Below are 14,100 nucleotides of genomic sequence, written 5' to 3' on the forward strand. Positions count from 1 at the left end.
GTGAGTAAATATTTACACTCTAATCTGTCATCTAAAGGCTAATTCAGCTGCGACCGTTTGCGACCAAGCAAATGGTAAACAAATAACTTTTCTATGTTTCTGCGACGGAAAAACAAATTTCTTCTAAATTTTGTTATCTTCATCCTTTGCGAAAATATGTCCCCCTTCAAATCCCCTCCAGAAACATCCTGTGAGTAAATATTTACACTCTAATCTGTCATCTAAAGTCTATTTCAGCTGCGACCGTTTGCGACCAAGCAAATGGTAAACAAATAACTTGTTTATGTTTCTTCGACGGAAAAACATTTTTTTTCTAAATTTTGTTATCTTCAACCTCCAAGAAAGTATGTTTCCCCTTCAAATCCCCTCCAGAAACATCCTCTAAGTAAATATTTACACTCTAATCTGTCATCTAAAGGCTATTTCAATTGCGACCGTTTGCGACCAAGCAAATGGTGAACAAATAACTTTACTATGGTTCTTCGACGGAAAAGCAATTTTCTTCTAAATTTTGTTATCTTCATCCTTTACGAAAATATGTTTCCCCTCGAAATTCCCTCCAGAAACATCCTGTGAGTAAATATTTACACTCTAATCTGTCGTCTAAAAGCTATTTCAGCTGCGACCAACTGCGACCAAGCAAATGGTAAACAAATAGCATTACTATGTTTCTTTGACGAAAACACAATTTTATACTCAATTTTGTTATCTTCTTCATCCACTAAGAAAGTATGTTTCCTCTTCAAATCCCCTCCAGAAACATCCTCTGAGTAAATATTTATACTCCTACCTTTCATCTAAAGGCTATTTCAGCTGCAACCGTCCACGAGAAAGCTAAGTGTAAACAAATAACAAAATTATGTTTGTTTAACAGATATCATATTTTTTCTCAATTCAATCGTGTACCGCTTCAATTTCTTTTTGAATAACCCTTAGGTGTATTCATATTTCTGGCTGCTGCCTAAATGGCATTTCAATTACCACAGTCTGCGATTGAGCTTGGAAATAAATAATCGATGGTAAAAAATTACCAAAATTGATGAACACGAGTATTATGTTTTATTACGATTATACTTTTATGCCCAGGGAAGTCGAGACAATTTCCAATCCGAAAATTGCCTAGACCGGCACCGGGAATCGAACCCAGCCACCCTCAGCATGGTCTTGCTTTGTAGCCGCGCGTCTTACCGCACGGCTAAGGAGGGCCCCTGAGACTGAAAAGCATATTCCTCCCCGATTTTCATTCTCAGGCATCTCTGAGAAGATATTTAAATTTTACGCTGTCATTTAAGAGCTATCAGGGTGCAGATTATTAAATAGTATAGCGTGGTATAATAGTATTATATTTACCTTTAAATTGATATATTAAATTGTTTTGCCTTTCTCATATACTAAGTATACGTAAAGGCTATACGTTTGTTCCAAAAACGAACTGTTATAAGATGCCCGGAGACCCATAGTATTAGATACCAGATGATATATGTCTGTGCGTGTGTATGTGTGCGTATGTATGTGCGCAAAAAAAACTCACTTATTTTTAGGCACTTATACTTCTAGACCAACATTTGGAAAGGGCGTAACAGCCAATATTTCTAGGCCAACATTTGAAAAGGGCGTATCAGCCCAAATTTATTCCTTCTGATTCTTGGTCCACATATATAGCTATATATGAAGACGAAGAATCAGAAGGAAAAAAATGGCTGTTACGTCCTTTTCAAATGTTGATCTAGACTTGACCGATTTGTTCGGAACAAGTTGCGTTCGACGTGGAATCATATCCATTTGTTTTCTAATAAGAATTGGTCAGATCGCACAATGGGTCTTAAAGTTATGGCAAAAATACTATTTTTTCATATGCACTAGAAAGGCATTAACACCGGCTAGATGTATAAAACAGGTTTATTTTCGTTTACTACTTTCACAATAACAAGCATCTTCCCACCCACGCATCTTCATCAATAATGCATATTGAACGTTGTTTGTTGGATTTTTGCATACAATACTGAAATCGGCTCCGTAACTTTGGTAGACTGAGCCTACCAAATAATTAAAAAATAGGCTGTTTAACCCGAAAAATATTAAAAATACACCATTTTACCGTATAACTTCCGTAATTTATATTTATGACCGCCCTTCTAAGGGAACGGAACCACTGTGGTACGGTAGGAATTAGCAGGCAGCAGGAACTATGTCCAAGGGCTTGATGATCCCTCTCCAGGCCATCTGCGAGTTGTGGTGTATACCTAGGATGTGGTGGGGTTTGAGAGTGGGCCCTGTTAAACTTCTATAAAAAGCTGCATGTATCCGCAAGTAGGCTCCGCCAAAGCGACCATGTGCCGCTCAAAGCGCACAAGCCCAAGTCATGGTGTTAGGTGGGACGCTAAACAGCCCTGACACGACGGCTCTCCAACAAGACAGATGTTTGCGCAGGCCCAATTAGCCGCCTTTAAAAACAACCATTACGAACGATTTAGAAGATAATACGACTCGATACAATCGGCAACGACCTAGGCGACGAATAAAAGATGACGATTGGAAGCTTGGAACATGGAAGTCGCTAAGCTTCGCAGATTGCGACAGGATTATTTACGATGAATTACATCCCCGCAACTTCGACGTCGTAGCGCTGCAGGAAATCTGCTGGATAGGACAGAAAGTGTGGAAAAGCGGGCATCGAGCGGCTACATTCTACCAAAGCTGTGGCACCACCAACGGACTGGAAACCGACTTCATAGGGCTGGGAAAGATGCGCCAACGCGTGATTTAGTGGCAGCCAATCAACGCAAGGATGTGCAAGCTGAGGATAAAAGGCCGTTTCTTCAACTATAGCATCATCAACGTGCACTGCCCACACGAAGGGAGATCCGACGACGAGAAAGAAGCGTTCTATTCACAGCTGGAGCAGACATACGATGGATGCAAACTGCGGGATGCCAAATTGTCATCGGTGACATGAACGCTCAGGTAAGAAGGGAGGAAATGTATAGACCGGTCAGCGGACCGGATAGTATAGAATATCCACAAGGCCACATGGAAATCACCTAATCAAATAACGGGAAACCAAATCGACCACGTTCTAATCGACGGTAAATTCTTTTCCGACATCACGAACGTCCGCACTTACCGCAGTGCGAATATTGAATCCGAACACTACCTCGTTGCGGTATGTCTGCGCTCAAAGCTCTCGACGGTGTACAACACGCGTCGAAGTCGTCCACCGCGGCTAAACATTAGGCAGCTACAAGACGCTATACTATAGCCCAAGACAATGCGCAGCACCTGGAAGTGACACTCCCAACGGAAGAGCAGCTAGGCGCAGAATCTGATGGGTGGAGAGATATTCGATCCGCCATTGGAAGCACCGCAACCGCTGCACTAGGCACGGTGGCTCCAGATCAGAGAAACGACTGGTATGATGGCGAATGTGAACAGTTAGTTGAGGAGAAGAATGCAGCATGAGCGAGATTGCTGCAACACCGCACGAGGCCGAACGAGGCACGTTATAAACGGGCCCACGTGCCCCAGCCTGATATGTGGAAAGACATAAACGGGAACCTTCTTACGAACGAACGTGAGGTGATCCAAAGGTACGAAGAACACCTGAATGGCGATGTGGCAGAGGAAGGTATGGTGACCTGGGAGAACGCGCGCAGGACATAATTTTACTGGCTCCGGATCTCCAGGAAATCCAGGAGGAGATTGGCCGGCTGAAGAACAACAAAGCTCTTGGGGTTGACCAACTACCCGGAGAGCTATTTAAACACAGTGTTGAGGCACTGGCTAGAGCGCTGCACTAATTACCAAGATTTGGGAGGAGGAAGTTTTGCCGCAGGAGTGGATGGAAGGTGTCGTGTGTCCCATCTACAAAAAGGGCGATAAGCTGGATTGTAGAAACTATCGCGCAATCACATTGCTGAGGTACTCTCCCAAATTTTATGCCGCCGACTAACACCAGTTGCAAGAGAGTTCGTGGGGCAGTACCAGGCGGGTTTTATGGGCGAACGCTACACCACGGACCAGGCGTTCGCCATTCACCAAGTACTGCAGAAATGCCGCGAATACAACGTACCCACAAATCATCTATTCATCGACTTCAAAGCCGCATATGATACAATCGATCGGGACCAGCTCTGGCAGCTAATGCACGAACACGGATTTCCGGATAAACTGACACGATTGATCAAAGCGACGATGGATCGGGTGATGTGCGTAGTTCGAGTTTCAGAGGCATTCTCGAGTCCCTTTGAAACGCGCAAATGATTACGGCAAGGTGATGATCCTTCGTGTCTGCTATTCAACATCGCTTTGGAAGGGGTAATACGAAGAGCAGGGATTAACACTAGTGGTACAATTTTCAATAAGTCCGTCCAGCTATTTGACTTAGCCGACGACATAGATGTTATGGCACGTAGCTTTGAGGAGATGGATGAAGCCTACATCAGACTGAAGAGGGAAGCTAAGCGGATTGGACTAGTCATCAACACGTCGCAGACGAAGTACATGATAGGAAGAGGTTCAAAAGAAGACAATGTGAGCCACCCACCTCGAGTTTGCATCGGTGGTGACGACATCGAGGTGGTAAAAGAATTTGTATACTTGGGCTCACTGGTGACTGCCGAAACTGACAAACAAACTAACAATCTACAAAATGCTCATTAGACCGGTAGCCCTCTACGGACACGAGACCTGGACGATGCTCGTGGAGGACCAACACGCACTTGGAGTTTTCGAAAGGAAAGTGCTGCGTACCATCTATGGTGGGGTGCAGACGGCGTACGGTACGTGGAGCAGGCGAATGAACCACGAGTTGCATCAGCTGCTGGGAGAACCATCCATCGTTCACACCGCGAAAATTGTACGACTGCTGTGGGCCGGACACATAGGCAGAATTTCGGACAGTAACCCGGTGAAAATGGTTCTCGACAACGATCCGACGTGCACAAGAAGGCGAGATGCGCAGCGGGCATGTTGGATCGATCAAGTGGAAGATGACTTGCGGACCCTCCGTAGACTGCGTGATTGGCGACGTGTAGCCATGGACCGAGCCGGATGGAGAAGACTTTAATATGCCGCACAAGCCACTTCGGCCTTAGTCTGAATAAATAATGATAATAAGACCAATAAGACAAATAAGGCACATCAGGCAAATAAAACAAATAAGATATAAATAATAAAAAATAAATATAACAAATAAGAACTATGTCCGGAATATCCGGTTGAATTCCTGGACGAATATTTGAAGTGACTTCTGGAGGACTATCCGGAGGAATTCCTGGAAAAATATCTGGCGGAATTTCTGAAGTAATATCCAGATGAATTTCTGGTGGAATGGCCGGAAGAATTCCTGGATGAATATCCGGAAGAGCTCCTGAATGAATATCTGGTTGAATTATTGGAGGAATACCAGGAGGAACTCCTGGAGGAATATCTGGACAAATCACCAAAAGAACATCAAGTGGAATTCCTGGAGGAATAACTTGACGAATCCTTGGAGGAATAACCAGAGGAATTACTGGAGGAAAATCCGGAGGAATTCTTGGAGGAATATCCAGAGGAATTCCTAGAGGAATATCTTGATGAATTCCTAGAGAAATATCCGGATGGACACCCAGAGGAATTCCTGGAGAAATATCCGGAGAATTTCCTGGAGGAATATTCGGAGTGTTTCCTGGAGGAAAATTCGAAGGATGTCTTGGAGGAATATCAGGAAGAATTCTGGGAGGAATATCTGGATGAGTTCCTGGAGGAATTTCCGGAACATCATACAGAGGAATATCCGGAGGAACATCCAGAGTAATATCTGGGCGAACTCCTGGAGTAATAACTGAACAAATTTCAGGAGGAATATCCGGAGGAATTCATGGAGGAATATCCAGAGGCATTCTTGGAGGAATGTCCGTAGAAATTTCTGGAGTAATATCCGGACAAATTCCGTGAGGAATATCCAAAAGAATTCCTGGAGGAATGTCCGAAAGAATTCTTGGAGAAATGTTTTATTGGTCTTATTTGTCGTATTTATTTGTTTGTATTTGCCGTATTTGTCTTGTTTGTCTTACTCGCTTATTCGTCTTACATATTTGTCTTATTTGTCTTGTTTTTTATCTCGACCATTTCCTATATTTGATTTCAAATTGTATACATATTTGATAAACTCTTATTTGCAAATGTAAATGTGCTATTTTCTAGTGTCACGGTAGATACAAAATTAATCACTCTCACCGCTCCTCCCGAGTAGACGAAAATAGCTTAATAATATCAAATGTTGATAAGATAGCAAAATGAGATATGGACATGATTGATATAAGAGATAAAAGATCAGGCAACAATATCAATAATTTGCACTGAAATATCATTTAAATATCAAGTTATGCTATTTGTATTGAGTGATGATTATCATGTGCTATTAGTTTGTTCTTATCCATAGCATATTTTGCTATTTAAATGATATTTCGGTGCAAATTTTTGATGTTGTTGTCTGATCTATTATCGCTTATATCAATCAAGTCCATATCATGTTTTGTTATTCTGTTCATGGCTTCTGCCCGGGCTTCCTTATTGTGCGCCGAGAGAAAATATGCTGTTTGTTGCTCTCCCTAAATGGTAATTTTTGTATGGAAGTTGGAAAACTTGGTTGAAGTAAAAAGACTTTCCTTAGAAATTTAATGAGGTTGCTTTGTTTTGTTGTTTTTACTACATCATTGGAAAATTTCAAAACTTTTGTCAGTTTGGGTGTTGCAAAATTCTGTTTCTTTATGCCTCAAATCATCGGAGAGAGGTACTGAGAAGCAAAAATTTCACTAGTTCAGTATTTAGAGCTTAATTCAAATTTGGCAAATAGTCGGTCCACGAAATTGTCTAGGAACATTCCTGGATAAATTCCAAAGAGATTGTCAGTGGGGATAGGCGAAATTCTATCCCAATTCCGAGTTACAGACACTTTAGTGTTCGAAAACAGACTTCAGACTAAGTCACCGAATAAGTTAAATTTCGAGAATATCCCCTGGATGGTTTCAACCAGAGCTATATTGGATGCTCCTTCCTTGATGTTAATCATTTTGCAGCCCTATGATTTATTTATTTCATAACAATTGTCATCTGACATCTGTTGTCTCAATGACTATAAGGGTAAAAGGGTAAAAATTATCGTTATCTAATCATTATATATAAACATACACATAACACATCAATCATAATACACACGAAATACATCACTATAATAAAACTGAACTAAGTAATTTATGGTTGTAGTGTGTGTATTTGTGTTTGTGTCACGAAAGTATGCTGTAAAAACTCGCTGTAGAGTAGCTGGCGATAGATTAAAATCAAAGAGATGGAACACTTCGTTGAAACTGGACGACATATATCGAACTGGATCATGCTGACCGTAACGACTGTTTCGAGCACCAAGTTGAATGAAATCCCTCCTCCTCAGCGGACGCATAGGAGCGTAAAAATTCATCCTGTTAAGTATTGCTGGCGAGTCAAAAGCACCATTCAGGATTTTCGCTACGAACATGGCCTGTGCCACACGGCGTCGAACATCTAAGGTATCCAGTCCAAGCAACCGACGGCGGTTTTCATACGGAGTGAAATGTTGGCCATCACGCCAAGGGAGATTGCGCAATGCAAAGCGCACGAACTTTTTTTTGCACAGATTCGATCCTCGAAATCCAAGTGGTTTGGTAAGGGCACCAGACAGTGACGGCAAATTCCAAAATTGATCGTACAAGCGCACAATATAGTGATCGCAGGCAATAAGGGTCACGGAATCCTTTGGCGATTTTCAGTATAAAGCCAAGGTGTCGGTTTGCCTTAGAAATCACGTTATCGTAGTGGAAACGGAAGGTTAGTGCGTCGTCAAGTGTAACTCCTAAATCCCTGATGTGGTTCACTCGCTCAAGAACTGTCCCAGACAGCGTGTAATTATAGATGATAGGTTTTCGTTTTCTGCTGAACGTTATTGTCTGACATTTATGGATACTGAGTGACAAGCAGTTACGCACGCACCACCCCTCTAAACGGGTTAAAAGCATTTGTAGTTGAATGCAGTCTTCAAGACTGTTGACAACAATGTAAAGCTTTGCATCGTCAGCATAGAGCAGTCTCACACCAGGTGGTAACACCAGTGTCACATCGTTGACGAATATAGAAAACAATAATGGTCCTAGATTACTCCCTTGTGGTACACCAGATGGTGTGACAAAAGGATCCGAAAGAGATGATCCGACTTTCACACGCAATTTTCGATCCGTCAGGTAAGATCGAAACCAATCAACACACGCAATGGAAACTCCCAACGTCTCAAGTTTGCCAAGTAGAATACGACGATCCACTCGGTCAAAAGAAGCTTTAAGATCTAAGTATACCGCATCCACTTGCCGCCCATTGTCAAGAGCCTCAAATTCTATCAAGTTGGTCGCGACCGATCTATTAGGAAAAAATCCATGCTGGTCCGTAGAGATGTACTGCCTGCAACAGGCGAAGAGCGTGTCGTTCATTACTATTTCAAAAACTTTCGAACAAGCGGAGAGAGTGGTTATTCCACGATAGTTGCTCACGTCGCATTTGTTTCCTTTCTTATGAACTGGAAAAAGGTATGACGACTTCCAGCGCATGGGAAACGTTCTGGTTCGAAGGGAAAGATTGGAGATTTTTGCTAACGGTTTAATAAGAGCGCTCGAACACCGCGCAGCAAAGCAGCCGGTATCCCGTCCGGTCCAGCGCAGAACGAAAATTTCAGTTTCCGGATCGCTCGGCACACATCTTCATCACTGATGGGAAAGATGCCTAAGTCCAGAACATCTCGAGGAGTGTCACGAGAAGCCTCGATGACAAGAGATAGCTGAGCTGAGAAATCGTTGAAGGAGGTTTTAAACTGTTCAGCAAAGAGCTTGCATTTGTCAGCTGGAGTGTCAGCAGAAACACCATTCAGTTGCATTGACGTAGGAAGACCATCTTCATTCCGTTTGGACCTAACAAATGTCCAGAATTGCTTGGGATTTAGACGTAGATTTCGTTGTGTGAGACTGATGAATCGGGAATACAAAAACTGATTATAACTTCTGTATACACTGCTGGCACTATTGAACTGTTGCTTGTTGTAAGTGGAACGATAATTGCAGTATCCCCAAAGTGCAGAGGACCGGCGAAGTGCAGAGGACCGGTAATCTGTGATTGAACCACGCGGGCTTTCATGCAGCTCCAACAATCGGAACATGGATAGCAAATGCACGAACGATACTGTCGGTGAAAAAGTCCACAGCACCGTCGACGTTATCAAATGAATTGATGCAATCCCAATCCATTGCAAGTAGCATTTCATTCAATGCAGAGTACTCTGCTTTTCAGAAATTATAACTGCTCGAATCATGTCCAGACTCAAAGGTAATTGGCGGTGCATACGACAACTCCAAGGTAAGCGGAGGATTGTTGACATCAACAGGTGTCAGCGGTTCAAGAGCAGGGCGTATTGCACAACTAGGCAGCACTGCATCGTTTGCCAGAACGAGATCAAGTACACGACCATTTGAATTAACGATTGAGTTGATCTGGGTCAATCCATGAAAGTTGAATCCGTCCAATAAAGCGCAACTGGATTCTGATAGACGAGAACGTATCAAGTCAACAGTCGGGTGAGAACTCTCGACCGAACACCAACGAATCGCAGATTGATTGTAATCACCGAGCAGCAGGCCATTGTCGTTAGCCCTGAGTGTAGAATTAACCGTTTCGATAGATTCTAGATGGCGTTGAATATCATCAAAATTGTTCATACGATCAGGTGGCAAGTACACAATCCCAATGCTGATAATGAATTCAGGCATATTGACTCGAACCCATAATTGTTCGAGGGTATCACTAACGATAGCAGAATCGCGAGCACAATTGAACTTAGATAAAACTGCGATTAGTACACCACCGCCACGGGTTTTACGGCTATTCAAAGGATTGCGATCAGTTCTGAACACCGAGTAGTGGCGTCCAAAAAGCTGTGCTGATTGTATGGCGTCGTCGAACCAAGTTTCGGTTAATACAACAACATCGTAATCTCCTTCGCATACCGCCAAAAAGGAATCGTCGATTTTGGTACGAAGCCCGCGAACATTATGATAGTAGATGTACAGACCACCGTTTTCGTTGCTGATGTGGGAGTGACGAGTACTGGAATGTTGGGGAGCATCATTTTCAAACGGAAGAAGCGTGGTCGCGAGTTGTCTAGAATCAGGAATCTTGTCAGAAGATGAACTGAACACGTTGAATGGAAACTTGCCAGATGAACGTTGTTGGAAGGTCCCTTCACCTGCCTCACACACAGGGCCGGGACGGCTGATGATCGCTGGCTGGATAGGCTCGACTGTGATGAGCGGACAGGGACCTTCCACAAGGCTGGGGGCAAGTGTGCGTCCCGGTGTCCGATCAAAAGGATATTCTGATGAATGAAACGTTGCTGCACATTGGCTGGAAACAGGAGGCCTTTCGGTGGATGAACTGAACGTATTGAGAGCATACTTGCCTGATAATCGCTGTTGGAAGGTCCCTTCACCGGCCTCAAATACAGGGCCGGGACGGCTGATGATCGCAGGCTGGATTGGCTCGACTGTGATGAGCGGACAGGGACCTTCCACAAGGCTGGGGGCAAGTGTGCGTCCCGGTGTCCGGTCAAAAGGATATTCTGATGAATGAAACGTCGCTGCGCATTGGCTGGAAACAGGAGACTTTTCGGAGGATGAACTGAATGCATTGAAAGCGTACTTGCCTGATAACTGCTGTTGGAAGGTCCCTTCACCGGTCTCAAACACAGGGCCGGGACGGCTGATGATCGCAGGCTGGATTGGCTCGACTGTGATGAGCGGACAGGGACCTTCCACAAGGCTGGAGGCAAGAGTGCGTCCCGGTGTCCGATCAAGAGGATATTCTGATGAATGATGCACTGCCGCTTTATAACCGGAATAAAGGAGCTTCCCACTATCAGCATATTCTTCTAATTGCTAGGTCGAAAAATCTATTCGTTGCCGTGCCGATTTAAGTCGCTTGGCGAAAATGGGACAGTCAGTACTCCAAGAGGCGTGGTTTACGTCGAGCAGTTGGTCATAGGGGGAACTCCGTTTTGTGTTCAGCACATGGCAGTTATTACATTTCAAATAATCAGCAAAGCACTCATTTGTAGGGGAAGAGAATAGTAGGCGGTAACTAGAACAAGAGTTAGTCAGTGAGGAAGAGCAAAACTAGTAGGACGCATGTAATGCAGTCTGGTGGAATAAAACGTTAAATTGTAAATCCGGTTATTTCTGTGTTTGTGAAAAGAATATCCTGGCTTGGCCTATTCCTGATCCCGTTTCTCTACAACTGGCGACGAGGATTAACAGATGGAAGAAACTCGTCAAATTCCACCGTTTCGGTGTGATGTCATTGAAAAGGGAAAAATTTCCAGAGAATGGGAAACCTGGAAATGGTCTCTCGAATGCTACTTCGAAGCGTTCAATATAACAGAACAGAAGATGAAGCGTGCGAAGCTGCTGCATCTTGGTGGAGTTGAGCTCCAACGAATTTTTCGTAGTTTACCGGATCATGATAAAATACCTCTGGTTACGACTGATCCGAAAGTCTATGACTTGGCTATCGAGTTGCTTGATTCATATTTTCAAGCAGGCAGGCAAGATGTTATAGAACGCAGAAAGCTCCGTAAGCTGAAACAAGAGCTAAACGAAAAATTTTCTCATTTTCTTATTCGGCTTCGCCAACAATGTATGAACTGCGGTTTCGAGAAGTATCCAGGCAAAGTGAATGAAATACTCAAGGAAATCTATCTCATTGATGTTATCGTTGAAAATTGTCGATCAGATGAATTACGTAAGGCTATTTTGAAACGGGACCGCAAACTTAAGGAAATTGAAGAAATTGCGGCGGCAATCGAAGACACCGACCAACAAATGAGAGAACTAAAGGAGAACAACAATGCAATACGCGAAGCATCCGTTTGCGAAATCAGAAGAAGTGAGAAGACCACTGCGGCGGTTGCAAAACCTGACGAACGGAAAAGCCAACCATTTAGTGCAGTAGGACGTCGATACAATCAACAGCAACTGGCAAGAAGCAGCAAAATAGCTAAATGTTTTTCATGTGGACAGCTGGGACATTTCTCAACTTCGCCGGAATGTCCAGCTCGTGGTCGTACTTGTCGTCGTTGTCAGCAGTTGGGACATTTTGAAATTGTGTGCAGAAAACGTAACGCGAACATCACGAAGAAAGGAAATCCAAAGAAAGTGTATAAAATAGATAAACTACCTGGACATATCGACCAACTGGATGATGAGGAAAATATTTCAACCGAAGAGAAAGTGTATTATGCGTTTTATGGCGGAAATGAAAGCAACGTTCTGGATGCCACAATAGGAGGAATTTTGGTGAAAGTGTTAATTGATTCAGGTGCAGATGCAAACTTGATGCGGTTTGAAACATGGAAGGAATTGAAAGAGAAAAAGATTAAGATTGTGAAGTCAGCTAAAGGATCGTCTCGTATTCTGAAAGGATACGGCAGCAATAAACCTCTTGACGTTGGTGGAACTTTTGAAGCAGAAGTTACTATCGGATGCAGATCGACGGTTGCAAAATTTTTCGTTGTCAATGGTGGCCAGAAAGACATTCTCGGAGATTCAACAGCTAAAAAATTGGGCGTGCTAAAGGTAGGCGTAGGAGTGAATAACGTCAACGTAGAGCTCAAGCCATTTTCTAAGATCAGAGGTGTGGAAGCGACAATAGAAATGGATCCGAATATCAGGCCTGTGTTTCAACCATTACGCCGAGTACCGATTCCGATAGAAGCAGCAGTAAATAGCAAGCTTGAGCAGTTGCTGGTTCGTGATATTATAGAAGTCAAGAAAGGACCAGCTTCCTGGGTGTCACCACTAGTAGTTGTCGGAAAAGCTTCAGGAGAACCAAGAATTTGTTTGGATTTACGGCGAGTGAATCAAGCAGTCGTTCGGGAACACTTTCCGATGCCTGTTGTCGATGAATACCTTGCGCGGCTGGGAAAAGGAAAGATCTGGAGTAAATTGGACATACGCGAAGCATTCCATCAAGTCGAGTTAAGCGAAGAATCAAGAGATGCTACAACGTTTATCACTAACCGAGGACTGTTTCGGTTCAAGCGATTACCGTTTGGCCTGGTGACAGCACCTGAGATTTTCCAGCGGATCATGGAGGAAATGCTAACGGGATGCGAAGGAACATTCTGGTATCTCGATGATGTCATCATTGAAGGAGAAACTAAAGAAATCCATGACATAAATCTTAAAAAGGTAGTGCTTTAGCTTAATAAAACTTTGAAATTGTTAAAATAAACACATTGGATTGTTCATTTTTTTCTTAGGTGCTTGATAAGCTGAGAGAAAGAGGTGTTGAGTTAAACTGGGTAAAATGTGCTTTTGGGGTTTGCAAACTTGAGTTCTTAGGACATCGCATCTCTGAATCTGGTATAAGCCCATCGCATATAAAAGTGAATGCTGTTTCTTCATTTCGTTCGCCTGTTAACGAATCGGAAGTACGAAGTTTTTTGGGCCTTGCGAACTATTTGAATAAGTTCATCCCGGACCTTGCAACGATCGCTGAGCCTCTTCGGGATCTCACAAAAAAGGAGAATAGATTCATTTGGACAAACGTTCATGAATCGGCGTTCAAAACCATCAAAAGGCAGCTCGTTTCAGCAAAAACATTAGGATTTTATCATCCAGAAGACAAAACGATAGTGGTAGCTGATGCTAGTCCCTCTGGGTTGGGAGCTGTGTTGTTGCAAGAAAACTCAGAAGGTGATCGCAGAGTTATTTCTTTCGCATCGAAATCATTGACCGACACGGAGCGTCGGTACTGCCAGACCGAAAAAGAAGCATTGGCATTAGTGTAGAGCGTCGAACGATTCAAAATGTATTTGTATGGAAAGCAGTTCACTCTTATGACCGATTGTAAAGCGTTAGAGTTCTTATTCACTCCTCGTTCGAAGCCGTGTGCTAGGATCGAACGGTGGATATTGCGACTGCAAGCATTCGATTATCATGTCGTACATATTCCTGGAAATCAGAATATTGCTGATTGTCTTTCTCGATT

The 14,100-nt window shown here is 43.3% G+C and overlaps 1 protein-coding gene across 2 annotated transcripts in view; it reads right to left on the reverse strand.

Moving 5' to 3' along the window:
* LOC134205863 (metabotropic glutamate receptor 1-like) overlaps positions 1–14,100 on the reverse strand; it is a 143,209-nt gene that overhangs the window by 70,004 nt on the left and 59,105 nt on the right. The gene's annotated exons all lie outside the window — the stretch shown is intronic.

Source organism: Armigeres subalbatus, chromosome 1 (assembly GCF_024139115.2).
Source record: "Armigeres subalbatus isolate Guangzhou_Male chromosome 1, GZ_Asu_2, whole genome shotgun sequence".
In the NCBI taxonomy this organism is placed as follows: domain Eukaryota; kingdom Metazoa; phylum Arthropoda; class Insecta; order Diptera; family Culicidae; genus Armigeres; species Armigeres subalbatus.